General features: G+C 36.0%; 1 protein-coding gene and 1 long non-coding RNA gene across 7 annotated transcripts in view; one reads left to right on the plus strand and one right to left on the minus strand.

The window, feature by feature from the left end:
* SCN9A (sodium voltage-gated channel alpha subunit 9) overlaps nt 1–15,838 on the plus strand; it is a 165,254-nt gene that overhangs the window by 111,572 nt on the left and 37,844 nt on the right. The window lies entirely within an intron of this gene.
* Nucleotides 1–15,838, minus strand: part of LOC139038049 (uncharacterized) — a 133,863-nt gene that overhangs the window by 39,779 nt on the left and 78,246 nt on the right. The gene's annotated exons all lie outside the window — the stretch shown is intronic.

Below are 15,838 nucleotides of genomic sequence, written 5' to 3' on the forward strand. Positions count from 1 at the left end.
CCTACACCTGAACCAAGCCAGTTTTCTTCTGGGCCACATACGCTCACAACCTGCGTTCCTTCTTCAGTCAAAATCCTGAATACGCCCTTTAAGACACAGCCCTCAGTTTCCTTGTATGTAAAATTATTAGCCCTTACTAAGAGCTAGGTGACAGTTAAATGAATTGCACGTGTTAAATGCTTAGAACAGTATTCACAGTGCTCAGAAGTTATACTTATTATTTAGCATTATATTTTATATTCTTAAAAAATTATTATATGCATCAAATGGTACTGTAAACTCATTGAGAACAGGAAACTTTATTACAACTTTTTTGTATCCTCCTTCCCCACCTCCAGGGGCAATATATTCAAAGTATTATTGAGCTGCATTTTCATTAATATGGAATATATTAATCATAAATGAGTTTTATGACAGGATTTTTATGGCATCTCTCTAAAGTTTTAAGATGCCATTTTACAATATTTTTCTTCTCTTTAGGTCACATTTGAAAATATTGACGTGTATTTCCCAAACATCTTCTATCTGCTTGACCCTATGTTAAGACCTGGGTTTTCCAGGTGGCACAGTGGGAAAGTAAAGAATCCACCTGCCAATGCAGGAGACCCAAGAGATGTGTGTTCAATCCCTGGGTTGGGAAGAACTGCTGGAGTAGGAAATGACAACCCACTCCAGTGTTCTTGCCTGTAGTGTTCCATGGACAGAGGAACCTGGCAGGCTACAGTCCTTGAGGTCACAAAGAGTCAGACAGGATTGAGTGAAGGAGCGCACATATTAAGACCTATCCTTCTTAAATTTATAGTGGATTTCGGAAAAAGATACAGAGCTCTGTGTATGTGTACACATATGCACTGGCCCTGTAACCAATACTAGGTGCATAGTAAATGCTCAATACTTATTCATTGAATAAATATATGATTAGTAAATTTTGAATATATATTTTAAGTAGCCAAAGAAATTATCTCCAAGATCACAAAGTAAGGAATAAAATATTTTATTTTTTATTTTAAAAATCTTTACATGGAAGAGGTTAATAACTCCAAAAATTCGGAAGGTGTAGTTGTTTTGGTTTGAAAGTAGAAAATTAGATTCCTCATACTCTGTTCAGGAGCAGTAATCTGGGTCTAGTCTCATGTGAAAAGAAAAACTAATTCAATTACCCATTTTTCTGCCTACAAAGATTAGAGTTGTAAAACCCTAACTGCCTAGCAGACTTTCTGAATAAGCTTGAGATTCTGGGTGTTAAAGCACTTTGGTAGCTTGATTGTAGCTTCTTTATATCTTAATATTTGAGAGGAATAATTTCTTACCTGGTCATTTTTTCTTTGCTCAAAGCCTGTGGCTATCCTTACATGGATCTCCTTAAGTCACTGGCAAATATCATATTCTTAGTATGTTGAATTAAAACATTTTAAAGGGAATCTAATAGACCTGTCCTGTATAGCACCTCATTTTCTAATTCAGAAAGCCAGTAAGAGAAAGCAACTTTATCTACAGTTTTGAAGCTGGCTCAAGGCAGAGCAAAATCGAGTCCCAGCCTTGATGTGCATAAGTCTGCCTTTATTCTCCTGTCTTTGTCCCTTTCAGGGATAAAACTCACATTCCTAATGGGGTTCATACCCAGTTTGTCTCCCCTGGGATACTGAGCCATGCTTCTGAAGAATTCTGTGGTATCCAGAGGAGGTTTGTGATGCCATAGTATCCAACTGTCTTCTATAATTAATGATTTCATCTATAAGTTATTTGGTACTGAAATAGACTATTTTAACCATTCATAAAGTTACTCTGCCACCTGTCCTGTGAACCTTTCCTAAACCTAAAAAGCATGAAATTTTGTGCACTTCAACTGTGTTATCCAAAGACCATTTGATGGTAATTTAATATTCTTAATTATCATTGAGTTTTTATGACATTGTAGTCATAACTACTTGAGAAAAAATACATTTTTTTCTATTTCATAGAAATGGAAATATGTGGCATAATATTCAGGAGCTTGAGGCTACCTCATAGGTCATAATTAAAAATATATAAACTAGTTTCTTTAAATCATTTGCACAGTATTTGAGTTGGTAAGCTCTAAACAAATGTTAGGTATCGTGTTTATTATTGTGTTCATCATCATTATTAGCCTCCAAAAATTCAGATTTTAAATTATGGGCTTTGAAATTTTGTCCTCCTTCATAAGACATTTTCCATGACATATATCAAAAGTGCATCACCTTGAGTGTATTCAAACCTGCTTGACTATACACTGAACTTGAGAAGTAATGAAATTTCAAGATCTATAAAAAATTTGTTATGTAGTATTAAGCAGTTGCCAACTGTAAAAACCGGCATCTAGAGTCTTCCTCTCGAGTGCCTTGTGATTTAAATGTTTCTAGTTATGACTTATTGGTTTTATTTTTCAATTTGGAACACTAAAAGAAATTCACATTTCCTTATTTACCTGAAGTGTTTCTACATCATTTCAGGCTAAGCTCTCTGCTCTAATTCCCCTAATCTTCAGCTCCCATTGAGTTCCCAATTTTTTAACTGCTTAATTCCCTCCTTTGTATCTTTCCTATATTTTCATCTTTGAAATAATTCTTTTTTTCACTTTATTAGTTGGAGACTAATTACAGTATTGTAGTGGTTTTTTCCATACATTGACATGAATCAGCCATGGATTTACATGTATTCCCCATCCCGATCCCTCCTCCCACCTCCCTCTCCACCCGATTCCTCTGGGTCTTCCCAGTGCACCAGCCCGTAGCCGTTGCCTCATGCATCCAACCTGGGCTGGTGATCTGTTTCACCCTGTTTCGATGCTGTTTCGATGCTTTTCTCTCAAAACTGAAATAATTCTTGATGAACTTTTCCCAAAAAGGCAAATCATAATTATCCAACAGAAAATAATGCCCAACTAAATATATGTCAGTTATTTAAGTCTTAAGCACTACCTGGAGTATTGTGAAGAAGGCAGCCTCTGGAGATAGAATTCTTGCCTTAGATCCCAGCTTTAATATTTACTGTCTCCATGATTTGAGCAATTTACAAAAACCTCTGGTTATTTTTTCTAGTTTCCTTATATGCAAAATAGGATTATAATAAAGATTAAATGATTGGGGTAAACAAACAAGTGCTTGTTGAAAAATAAGTGCCCAATTAACAATTACCATGGGGATGAAATTGAGTAGTCATGTACACATTGTAAGCAGCTATTTGCTACAGGTTAAATTTTTATGTGTAAAGACAAATGTAGGAGCTTGTTACAAATGCCTGTTCTGGGCTATATCCTGCACACGCTCTTCTGTCTAAGTCTGGATGCCCTCTCAGAGTCCTTACTGGCAGTGTTCCCAGTGACCACTGAGATGGATTGGTGGGCATAAATGAACCTAAGTTCATCTCTGGCTTGTCTTGATCCAGGTTTCTGAAAATTCATTTTCTTTATTCAAGGGCTGGGGATATTTTCCACATTTGTCTGTTTAAGAATCTGCATTTTGAACAGGAGGGATAAAATCTCCAACCTTTCCTACTTTCCCCTTCCCCATCCAGAAAACAAATCCTTCTCTTTTATGACATAAAATCCTTTTTTTTTTTTTTCTGCTCTCTTCTAGCGTCAGCTCTCAGATAGGCAAGTGTTTGTCTTCTGATAGACAGTTAGATATGTACACTCCAGAATGAAAGCAAAATATTTTGTCTTCAAATACCTTACCAGAAAATGACCAGAGATGAGTTCAAATAAGGTGTTGAGTAAAATATCTTGTGAGTTTTGAGACCATAATTGGCATTAGAACACCAGCATTTCTCTGAGGATGAGTCTGTCTCAGAATCAAGAAAGACATGCTGTCATCCCTAGAGACCCATGAGAATTAAGGCTCCTGTCACTGCTTCTCGGAACACACGCTGAACTGATGGGCCCCCCTCAGAATCAATCTCCTCCTGGGATGCAGTGCAGCCCTCCACGCCTTTGGCAAACATTAACACACTGCAGATTTTCACCATTAGCATTGAAGTGCTTCATTATTATGAGCCTCAAATGAAGCATGAAATGCATCCATTCATTCAATAAATATTTATTGAGATCCACTATGCTCCAGGCATTGTGCTAATAGTTGCTTAGAGAAAAAAAAATTTTTTCACCCAGGTGCAGTAATTCAATGTGATTGGCATCTGGCTTAATTAAGTTCTTAAGAAGTGTGGTTCTTTTTTTTTTTCTTCTGTTTTTAAATCATGCCAAATCCCAAAATTGAAAGTTGTAAAAAACTAAATTAGTAAGTTTTTTTTTTTAATGGCGAGCTGTTTCTTAGAGGGTTATAGAGACATCCTTTTGTTTTCAGTTATTACAGATTGCTTCCTTTTTTGCTTTAAAGATGAAAGAAAAATAGCCAGTTTGTAGACTTGTGATGTTAATTATAGACGTGTGATGTTAATTTTGAATGTGTGTGTAAATTTCAGGGGAAAACATTAAATTTATCCATTTTATTTCTCCAAATATTTTAAAACATAACAGTCTTATGTGGTTTTTGGAATAAATTCTGACAGCTTTCAGAGATGCTGGTAGCTATGAATCTAAAACCCTAAATGTTTTTTAATGCTCTTTTGACAAATGTGTTAGCAATGCTTGCTTAGGTAAATTTGCTCATCTTGTGTACTCAGCAGAGAGGAAAACATCCTCACAGGAAGATCTCCCCATTCATTCTTCCTCTAGCCAAATGCAAAACTTAGCTTTACTCAGTGGTTCTTCAGTGTTTTCAAACATTGTCTCCAAGTTGTGATGGAGCTAGTTGAGGTCCTTAGAGAAAGGAGAGCAGTGAAACTTTCAAATTTTATATAATCAAACTTCTCACCTTCAAGGGAGTGTCATTTAGTACACTGCAAAAACAGTTATGCAAAATTTATGTTCTTAAAGGAAGTGAAGGCCACCTAAAGCCCTCATTCACTTTGAAAAAGGAATCCATGAGTATATATTCTGTTAACTGTGACTATTCACTTTTTCAACTTCCATTTCCTAAACACCTGCTTGTTGCCATATGCCTTCTGGACTCTCGAAAGATGTCAGCAGTGTACTCATTTCCTCAGGAGATGTGGTTCAGAGTCTTCTTGGTCTCTGGTGGTGTTGTAAATGGTAAAGAGTAAAGCTAGGTCCCTGCCTTTGAGTTAAAACACACACAGAAATCAGAAATTATAAGTAAACCTGTAAAAATACTTAAAACGGGTTTTTTAGAAAAAATCTTGAGGCAAGATAAGGATAGGGTGGCTAATGTTGAAAATAAATTGGAATACTTCACAATGGGGATGCCAGTTGAAGTATGTTTTATGGTAAAAAGAATTCATCAGGTGAGAGAGAGAATGAGAGAGAGCAGGGAGAGAAGGGGAGGGATGGAGGGAGACAAAGAACAGAGAAACACCTTTCTGGTAGATGTAAAAGGCCCAGCCTGTGTGGAAGCATCCAGATACAAATCACCCATTAAATACATGAGAGGACGGCCACAGAGGAAGTAGCAGGTGACAGAGGTCGACTGGAGCCAGATAGTGAGTGTCTTGACTTACCGTCATTTGGAGATTGAAGTAAGTTTCTTTTTATTTAACAGATAGGGGAAACTTTGTCTTGCTTGGTTATTCTTTGTTGTTAGCAGATTTCTACTTTTAAAGGAAGTTTGTTTGGGAGTGTAATAAAGGTGAGGAAGCAGAGGGGATGGCAAGTTGTGGCAACCATCCTAAGGACACTTGCTGAAGGCTCAAGCCCAGGGAGTGATGGTGACACGTGGGATAAGTGTAAGACATGGCAAGCTAAAATGTAAGGGCTCAGGGTCTGGATCTGTGAATTATGAGCTGTTTCAAAGGGCATATTCATTTTCTGTGGCTGCCATAACAGCGTATCACAGACCTGGGGCTTTGTACCACAAGAACTGTGTTCTCTGAAAGTTCTAGAGGCTGTAAGTCTGCAATTGATGTGTCAACAGGGCCACGCGCTCTCTGTGGACTCTAAACAGGATGCTCCCTTGCTTTTTGCTCGCTTCTGGTGGTGGTCTTTCATCCTTAGCCTTCATGACCAGTAGCTGCATCACTCTGATCTCTGCTTCTTTCGTCACGTGGGACTCTTCCTGTCTTTTCTTTTTATAAGGACACTAATTATATTGGATTAGGGCCTACCCCAGTGACCTCATCTTAACTTGGCTACATCTGCAGAGACCCTATTTCCACATAAGTTCATATTCAAGGGTAACAGGCATTAGGACTTCAACATTATATTTTGGGAAATACAAAGTAACTCATAATAAAGAGTTTTGGCTTAGACGACTGGATGGATATTGATGCTATTAAAAATATGCGGGGGGGTGGAATATATAAGGGGGTAGGGGAGAGACAGTTTAATTTGGGGACATCTTAATTGTAACCACTCACAGGATAGCTAAGTGATAGTGAACAGTAGATATTTGGAGGTTTTAAGAAGATATTCAGAGTTGTAGACTGCTTGGACTTTTGTATGTTGATTTTACGTCAGGTTCCCTGGGAAACCAACTGTGAGTAGTGTTTTCAGGTTAAACACCTAACACCTGGATGAAATGATGGAAGCAAGCTGACTGGGCAGAGGGAGGAGTTGACATGCTCTACAGCTGTAGCAGAGGGTTCAGCTGATTCTCTAGACATCGCTGGTGTGTCCGAGCCTTTGGAGGAATCCCAAAGCAAAGCAAGGGCTCGGGACCTGTGTGCCCTGGACCCATCAGTCATCGGATACAGGTTCTCCCTCCACTCTTCAGGGAAGGGAGTATGATCTTGGGGAAGGCAGCTCCCTTCTGTATCTCCGTTCCCAGAGAGGGACTCAGCTGTGAGCCTTCAGCTGCCAACACTGCTAGAAGGTGGAGTAATGAGTAGCCTGTTTGAAAGGCAGATCTGGGCAGTGCACCACAGCATCCACTACAATAGAGGGACCACAGGAGGAAGAGGACAAGTGAATAACCAAGCCCTTGAGAAGTGGACATGAAAGCAAGCACCAAAGAGACCAAGGAGAGAATGTATACATTAGCCACTTTGATATACACTATATAACTTTCCTCCTTACAGCAACCTGGGAAAGAGGGTGATAGTAATCTATGTTTACAGATAACTAAGATGCTAAAGGATTAAGAAATAGTGCAGGCTAGTTGCTGATGTTTCTGGGAGTCATTTTAAATTTGAACTCCAGGCTTTAACCACCTCTAATACATATCATGGAAAGGCAAAAGCATGAGTAGAAATATATTCTCTGTTATATCCCTATAATGCTGCAATTCAGGGTCAGATTTTCTGTTATAATGGTATTGTGCATTTGCTGATTCATGTTCAGTTTCTAATCCTCCTTAGTGCTTATTGTCTACCTTCATACTATAACACAGAGCAGAACAAAGCACATTCCATTGGAGAATGAGAAGCCAGTCCAATGAAGATACATTGAGTAACGGATTATATTAGGTTGAAGGCACATGAAAGGAAGTGGCACCTAAGCTAGACCTTAAAGAATGGAGATCATAACTTTGTGTGAATGTGGTGGAGATGCCTACTCCGCAGGTGCCTCCCCCCAGGCAGAGGAACAAACAGTGGTGCTGTTCATCTGATTCACTTATTCACTTATCCATCCACCCATTCATCTATTCAGTATTCAATTTCTGCAAGCCATCATTTTGAGAAACTTTGTGTGCTTACTTGTTATTAAATTGCTTCCTTTTATTGATTTGATACAAATTTTAAATATTTGCAGTCATCAAGGTTGAATATTTTATGTTTTTTACTATATGGTGGTTTATGTTGAATATTTTACGTATTTTTACTATATGGTTGTTTTATTACACTGTTGTCAGGTCTGTCTCTCCTAAGATTTTTGTAAACTTTTTTTCCACTAAAAGGCAGTTGCAGGCAGTTTAGATTTCTTCGCATTATTCCATTTTAGAAAATATATTAATTTTTCCAGAAATGCATTTGATTTTGCAATTTTCAGTTATATTTCTTGGGGAGCTGACGTTTGATCCTATCTTTCATGCATAGATTCTTACAAAGACAAAACAGAATACCCCTATAGAATTTCACTTAGATCATTTTTTTGCAGATTGGGTCTAAACTGTTTAAATTTTTTTCCTCTTTATTGGATTTGTTCATGTGTCTAAAAACAATGAAATTTTGGTCTGGTGTTTAAATCAATGTTTCTCAATTGTTATATTTTGGTAAATTTGAAAACATTCCTTTCATGTAATATCATTTGAAATGTCAAAATTAAATCATCAATGCTAAGTTTAGAGTATGCTTCAAAAACCACGTACTGTCACTCTCACCCCACTCCAAAATTGAGGATCACTTCCTTTAAAATGTCTGTTATGAAGAGCAAACAGAATGCAAAAGGTTGCCTTCAGAAATTACAGTGTTTAATTCATCTCCTAAACAACAGAATGATATAACTGTTTAGTTCATTATTTTACAACCTATGTTGAATGATATATAACTTTATTACTGTGTTGCAAATATGTTTCTTGTGTTTAGCATATAGCATGCATTATCAAATATAACTAATTTCTACTTACAGGTATGTGACTTTAAACATTTAAATCAATTGATTAAGCTGTTCCATCATGCTTCACTTCCATACCTCTGTACCTAACTTTCTTACTTCTCACAGGGGTAAAAACAAACTGGATCCATCAAGGATGCAGCTCTGTGCTTTTAACCAGGCAGAGACATATGTGACCACTTTTACACAGGTTACCTAAAAAAAATTCATACATATGTATATGATATTTTTTTTCAGTGTCATGCATGCTGTTCAGCTACAAAATCTCTCTGCCTGACCCATTGCAAGAAAGTAGAAACATATACAATTGTTCCATAGACAAATTGACATCACAGCATGTCACGAGCAGTTCTATTTTTGTTATTCTCTCGATGACTCCCTTGATATATCTCTCATGTCCTTGGGTGATTTCAAGTGCATGAGCTATAGATTTTAATTGGATAGATTATAAAAGTAAGGTATAGCATGTAACAGAAACCACTGAAGCAGCATTTAATTTAAAAACCTCTATCAACTTCCCCTCCTAATTTAAGCTATACGGTTGACCCTTGAACAACAGGGGTTTGAACTGCATGGTTCGACTTATAAAGTGATTTTTTTCAATAGTAAATAATATGGTACTATGTGATCCATGGTTGGTTGAATCCACAGTTGTGGAATAGAGGATACTGAGGAACTGTGAGTGTGGAGGGCTGACTGTAAGTTTTAATCAGATGTTAGACTGCACGGAGGATCGTGCCCTGACCTCCATGATGTTCAAAGGTCAACTGTATATGTATAGATATATATCATATTAACTTTCAGGTTTATTGCGATAAGAGTAGAGTTTTAATATTCTCACCATAACAACAACAAAAACGGTGATTATGTGAGGTGACGGATGTGTTAATTAACCTTATTGTGGTAAACATTTCACAGTATATACATGTAATCTAATTATCACCTTGTTTGCCTTAAATTTACACAATGCTATATGTCAATTACATCTCAGTAAAGCTGGGGGGAAAATTAAAATTGTCACATTAAATTCAGTAAATTAAAATTTTATTAAGAAAAATTTTGTGAGAGTATTACTTCAGATATAAATATAAAAATCTTATAACAAGAAAGGACCATTCTTGTGCTAGTCTTTTATTCACAGGTTAAGGTAATTGAGGCTTGTGCAGTTCCTGAGTATGCATGTAGAAATTTGAAGACAGAGACAGAGTACCCAGCTTTTAGGCCAAACTTTGCATATATTTTGAAATAGTTTTAAGCAAAATGATAACTAGGGCTTTATTCCCTTATTGATTCAGTAATTAACATTTGATTTTTACTTGATCATATGTAAAATGTATCAATTAATAATTTACTGGGCCTATGAATGAATGAGTTATAAATGCCTGAAATGATTCATTTGATTCCAGAAGCAACTTTATACACTGATGAGAATAAGTTTCTGATTATGTACATTTGGCCCTCTGTACCTATGGGTTCTGCATGTGCAGATTCAATCAAAATAGGGATCAAAAATATTCTAGAAAAGTCCAAATAGCAAAACATGAATTACTTACATGCCAGCAAGTATTACATACATTTACATTGTATTTAGCACTGTTTTCATAGCATTCACATTGTATTAGCTATCAGAAGTAATTTAGAGATGATTTAACCTATAAGGGATATATAACGTATAAAGGATGTACATGTAAAGGCTATATGTATATACTATACCTTTTTATATAAGGGACTTGAACATATGCAGATTTTGATATCTTCTGTATATATCTGTGATTATTTCATGAGGAGATAGATATACAGAGTAGCTTCAAGAGATAAAAAGTTTAAGTGGAACATGTTATGAAGTGGACACTAAATCTGTCGATAAGACATAAAACACTTTCTTAAAAGAAGAAACAGATTAATATGAATTGCTATAACTAATGTCTAACACATATAAAAAATATGCTATTCAGATATAATATCTTGTTTTAATTTTACTATAGCTTGTTGAATGACTGAACTGGAAGGAAAAACCCATGTTAATAGGAATCATGCTTTTTTTTATACTTAATAGAGTTCATATTGTTAATTTATTTGTCATTGTTAGAATGTTTGTATTATTGTTTTCTATTTCAAATGATGAAAGCAAAACTTTATCCTGAAGTTGATACTCTAGGAATAGTGATGCTCAGTTTCAAATTTAAAAAGAAGCATATAGTTTGTTCTAGTTTACTTGCAGTTAATTTTAAAGGAATTCCTGAGTAAAGGACATATTTTTCTATTTCAGATTAATGATGATTTAGAGGCGATATTGTCTTAGAAAACTATTTTGTTCCAAAATGTAGTCAATTTCCTCCTCCTAGAACCTAAGTAAAGATACACACATATGCAATAGCATCTATATATATATATATATAGGTAAAACACTATTTTTGAGAAAACTGTTTTTAGGAATATATATACACACACACATATATAAATGTATGTGTGCTTAATTCCTAAATTATTATTACTTTTTTTCTTGTTATCAAACTACATTAGAAAACATGAGGTGCATATTAAGGAATGGTCATTCTCCAGATAAACAAAGGCTCAATTGCAAAGAATGACTTGAAATATCTTCTTTGGCAGAAGAAATATATTTTTATCTGTGCCAAATTCTATTTTTACATTGTGTTTGCCATATTAGAAGCCTGGATATTTTAAAAAATGATAATTGTTATATTCTTGGAATTCGTCATGCCTTGTCCTTCCTCCTTACGAGTGGATGGTTTTAGGAAATAGTATTCATCATTCAGAGGCACAGGCAGTTTGTTCTTTGTCATTTCTTTTTTTATTATTAATAATATGTAGTGATCTTAAGGCACAGAGTACATGCTTTTACCTCCTATTTTGCTGTCATGTTTGCCTATGTTCCAATCCTTATTTACCAACTTGCAGTATTCTGCTGCTGCTGCTGCTAAATCACTTCAGTTGTGTCCAAATCTGTGTGACCCCATAGACGGCAGCCCACCAGGCTCCCCCGTCCCTGGGATTCTCCAAGCAAGAACACTGGAGTGGGTTGCCCTTTCCTTCTCCAGGCCTCAAAAGTAGAACTGTTTAAATATTTGTTCCTAAAATTTTTAAGGTATTCTTTCTGATTTGACCCACTGCATGCCAACTATTTACATACTATCCTCTGCAAATAGCAAAAGCCCCTGAATACCAATTGTTGCCTTACCTTTCAAGACCATGACTGCCAGGGTGAATGCCATTTTCCATTAGAAAGAAGTGGATGATACTGTAGGATCTGGCTGAGAAGTCTAAAACCAATTCAACCTCCTTATATGACAAAACTTTCTTGCATTTTTGTTTGTTTGTTTTTGTATGCAAGATCGTATCTTTCAGTCACAAAAATTGTCATGTATTGGACAGAAATTACCCTAGGTATAAGCTTTTAAGAAAACAAAGACTTTCAGCAAAGGATTTGCTTTGTTTTGAATTTCCTGGTGGTGACTGCGATTTTGCCTCATTATTTCTCCATTATCTAAAACTATAAACCATTTGATCATGAGATGGACCTGTTAAGTGGGTTTCCTGCTGAATGAACAGCTGTTTCCCCAAAGCCTGTTCAGCTTCTCTAATAGCAGTAAACAAAACACTAGGAAAGGAAAAACTGTTTTCTTGTCCTTTATTTTAGAAAGTGCTGCTGTTTTAGCTGCCCTTAATGTGGAGCCCTGTGCCAAGGTCACAGGATAAAAATCTCTGGAACTACCAAGCCCCATAGCAACTGTTTCCATGAGCCTCTGGATCTAAACTGGCCAGTTCCCTGACCCCATATTAAGTAAAATACCCACCCTATTATCCACCCCATAGTATCCTAACCAATCACCCAATGCCACCATTCCGGTCGGAATTTTCTCTGTCTTGAAACTATACAAATTGGCTGCTAGCCTGCAAAAGGGTTCGGCTCTCCCTTGAGCCAGCCCGCTGTTCTAACGGTGTCTCCCACTCTAATAAACTTGATTCTCCTCTCATTCTGCCTCATGTCTGGAAATTCTTCTCCAACCCACACTCAGACCACAACATTTTTGGTGGCCTGTGTTTGGACTTGGGGTCTCTTCCCCCACCTCCTCACTTCTTCCTCGTAAGGACCCTCTGCAAACAGGCAAGTGGCTGTGGAAGCAGCTGAGGAATCTGGCCAGGGTTACTCTCTGGTGTGTTCCAAAGGCCCCACTGCTCACTGTGTACCAGTAGCTTCTGCCCAAATGGGTGCTAGTCTCTCTTTCTGACTCCTTTCCAACTGAGGACTAGGCCAACCAATATTGCTATGGGGCTTGATCAGTTCCAGAGATTTTTATCCTGTGACCTTGGTACAGGGCTCCACACCTGTGACCTTGGTATAGGGCTCCACACTTAACTATGTGAGAAAAGAATTTAAAACTAGTAGATAAACTATTTTCTGCTAACCTAAATGGAAGCAAAATGAAAATTTAGACCACAGTGAGGAAAAAATATTTAATTTTCCACTTATGAATGATATCTGGTGTCATTGATGAATGATGTCTGGTTGCAAAGAGTCAGACACAACTGAGCGACTCAACTGAACTGAACTGATCTGGTATATTTTTTAACTTGGGGCATTATCTTTTAAAAATAATCTTGAGAGAAAACAGAATTCCAGAGACCAGAAGAGGATTTGGAGGACTTTAAGGGGCCCAGAAGCTAAATCATGTAAAGAAAATAAATATCATTACTCAGGATAAAAACAAACAAACATACAAATGGTAATATCACAGGTAATCTCTAGTTTTAAAAATGCTGAAGAGAGTAGTGTTTGCATTTCTGTAGAAGGTGGGGGGAAAAAGGGGGGCCTTTCAATTGCAAGAGAGAGGAGAGCATATTTTGGCTTTAAATTCAAGTTATCCAGTAATAGAATGGTAAATTTGGAAAACTGGACTTCTAGTCACACAAAGCATTGTATAGAATTCTATCTATAGAATTTTTCTCTAAAGATGCTTCGATCCTTTGTTATAAACTTTACCATTTTACTCCTCACTGTAGATTCAGAAACTTCATTATATGTATAAATTGTAAAAGTGAAGTGAAGTTGCTCAGTCGTGTCCGACTCTTTGTGTTCCCATGGACTGTAGCCTACCAGGCTCCTCCATCCATGGAATTTTCCAGGCAAGAGTACTGGAGTGGGTTGCCATTTCCTTCTCCAGAGGATCTTCCCAACCCGGGGATCAAACCCAGGTCTCCCACATTGCAGACAGATGCTTTACTGTCTGAGCTCCCAGGGAAGCCCTTGTAAAACGAGGCTGTAAAGTTAAAAGATGGGTGATTCTGGATCTAATCAAGTCTTTGAATCTAATAAAGTCTTTCCTGCTTATTGACGCACAGTGCAGCTTTTTTATCACCAATGCTTCCCATAGTTTTTTGTCCTTTTATGGCCAGCCCTTCCTTTTGATTTGCTTCTTTCAAGCTTCTTCCTGTCCCTTGTGTTTCTCTGATTTGATGCTCAGGTGAGATAACTATTCTAGACTGTGCTATTCAAAGAATATCTTTCTTTTGTTGTGTGAAGCAAACAGCCTTATACTACATACTTTAAATGTGACATCTGTGGGATGTTTTCAACACCAGCCATCCTCTTCGAATAAGGCTTTTGTTGACTTCTGTGTTTCCTCATGCTGCTCTATGTTGATAGTGTTTTTTGATTTTGAGTGCCAGATTATCAAGTTATTAGACAATCCTACTTCAAACCTCTCAAAATAAAATGTGACCAACTAACATTAATGAACATCCATACTAGCATGAGAGGCTTACAATGTGAATATCTGTTTTAGGAAATGTCAGTAACAAATTTGTAAATGACCAGCCTAGGGCAGTTTTTCCATATGACACCTATATTTAACAGAATCTCTTCTTAAATGCAGTTTTGTAAAAAGCACACCTTCAAGGAAATCAAAAGGAAACCCATGAAGAATAATTGAGCTTTAATTTGATCATATTTTCAATAGTGAAATAGCTACAGAAGTTTGTAATCAAGATTAGAATATTACAAAACTACTTTAGTATTTTATGGATACACATTGAATATAGAAAAATATGTCAAAAACATGTGTATAGTATAATAATTACCTAAAGGAAACAGAATCAGGGAGACAGTGAAGGAGACTTGTATTTTTCACCATATACTACTGTACCTTTGAAATTTTTGAGGCAAGTGTGAAGAATTTATTTAAAGGAAAGAAGGAAAAAATTAGAAAGTACCTACAGTCAATGCCCTATTATTTAATAAAAAGGCAGGAATGCTAACTATAGCATATTTCCTATTCTATCCTATGCTATACTAGTGATTCTATTAAAAATTATCCTATTTTTACACTTATTTCCACTTCTGTGTAGAACACCAAAGATGAAAGATTCTCTGTTGAAAGCAAAGAATAGGCAAAAAATTTATTTCATATTTTACTAAAAATAAAATCAACATGAAATTATAAAATGACCTATTTATAAAAGCAAAGGAGAAATTTTTCATTCTGAAGTATTTATTTTAGTGTTCTTAGTATTGTATGGTTATTCTTCCATTTCCAAAATCACAAGAAAGAAATAGCAAATGACTGAGTTTATAGAAATGAAAATAACCATATAATTATTTAAAATGACACAAATAATTGACTTGATCTTCTCTGTATGCTAAATAGGAATAAAAAAACAGTCAGCATTTAAAATCATAACACCTACTATGAGATTTGAAAAATTTATCTTCAAGAGAAAAACTTTGTTACAGATATAAGCCTTTCTATTTAAAGGTACCCTTTTTTGACCCTGTTAAAGAAACTTCTGCTTTAGTAAGTATTAAATTTAAAAGCTGAATAGATAAAGCTAAACTATCTATATTGCTAGGACATGCACATAAATATTTTAAATTATATACAGTACTGAAATTACTACTGTGTGAATACTTAGTAAATTCCCAGGAAAGTATTGAGTTCCTAAAAACATTCTAGACATTGAATTTTAAAGCCACAAGAATTTGACTTGTGATACAAATTATAGTTCATATTGAATATTTTGTTAATTTATGTTCCAGTGAGGAATAATTTTGAATAACTGTCATTTATGATATACAATCTGAGTCGAACTCTGAATTTCATTGACAAAAAAATTGTCATAAAACTTATGGGGGGGGAACATTTCAATTTCAAGATATGCTTCATAAAATCATCTTAATTTTTACTTATAAATTAACTTGGCATTAATCTGCTTTGTTAATGCTCTTTTGAAGAGTGAGATGCTTTCATTAATTTAGTTTATGTCACAGCTCTGCAAATTTTAATCATTTTATTTAGA

This window comes from Odocoileus virginianus, chromosome 13, assembly GCF_023699985.2.
Source record: "Odocoileus virginianus isolate 20LAN1187 ecotype Illinois chromosome 13, Ovbor_1.2, whole genome shotgun sequence".
Classification (NCBI taxonomy): Eukaryota; Metazoa; Chordata; class Mammalia; order Artiodactyla; family Cervidae; genus Odocoileus; species Odocoileus virginianus.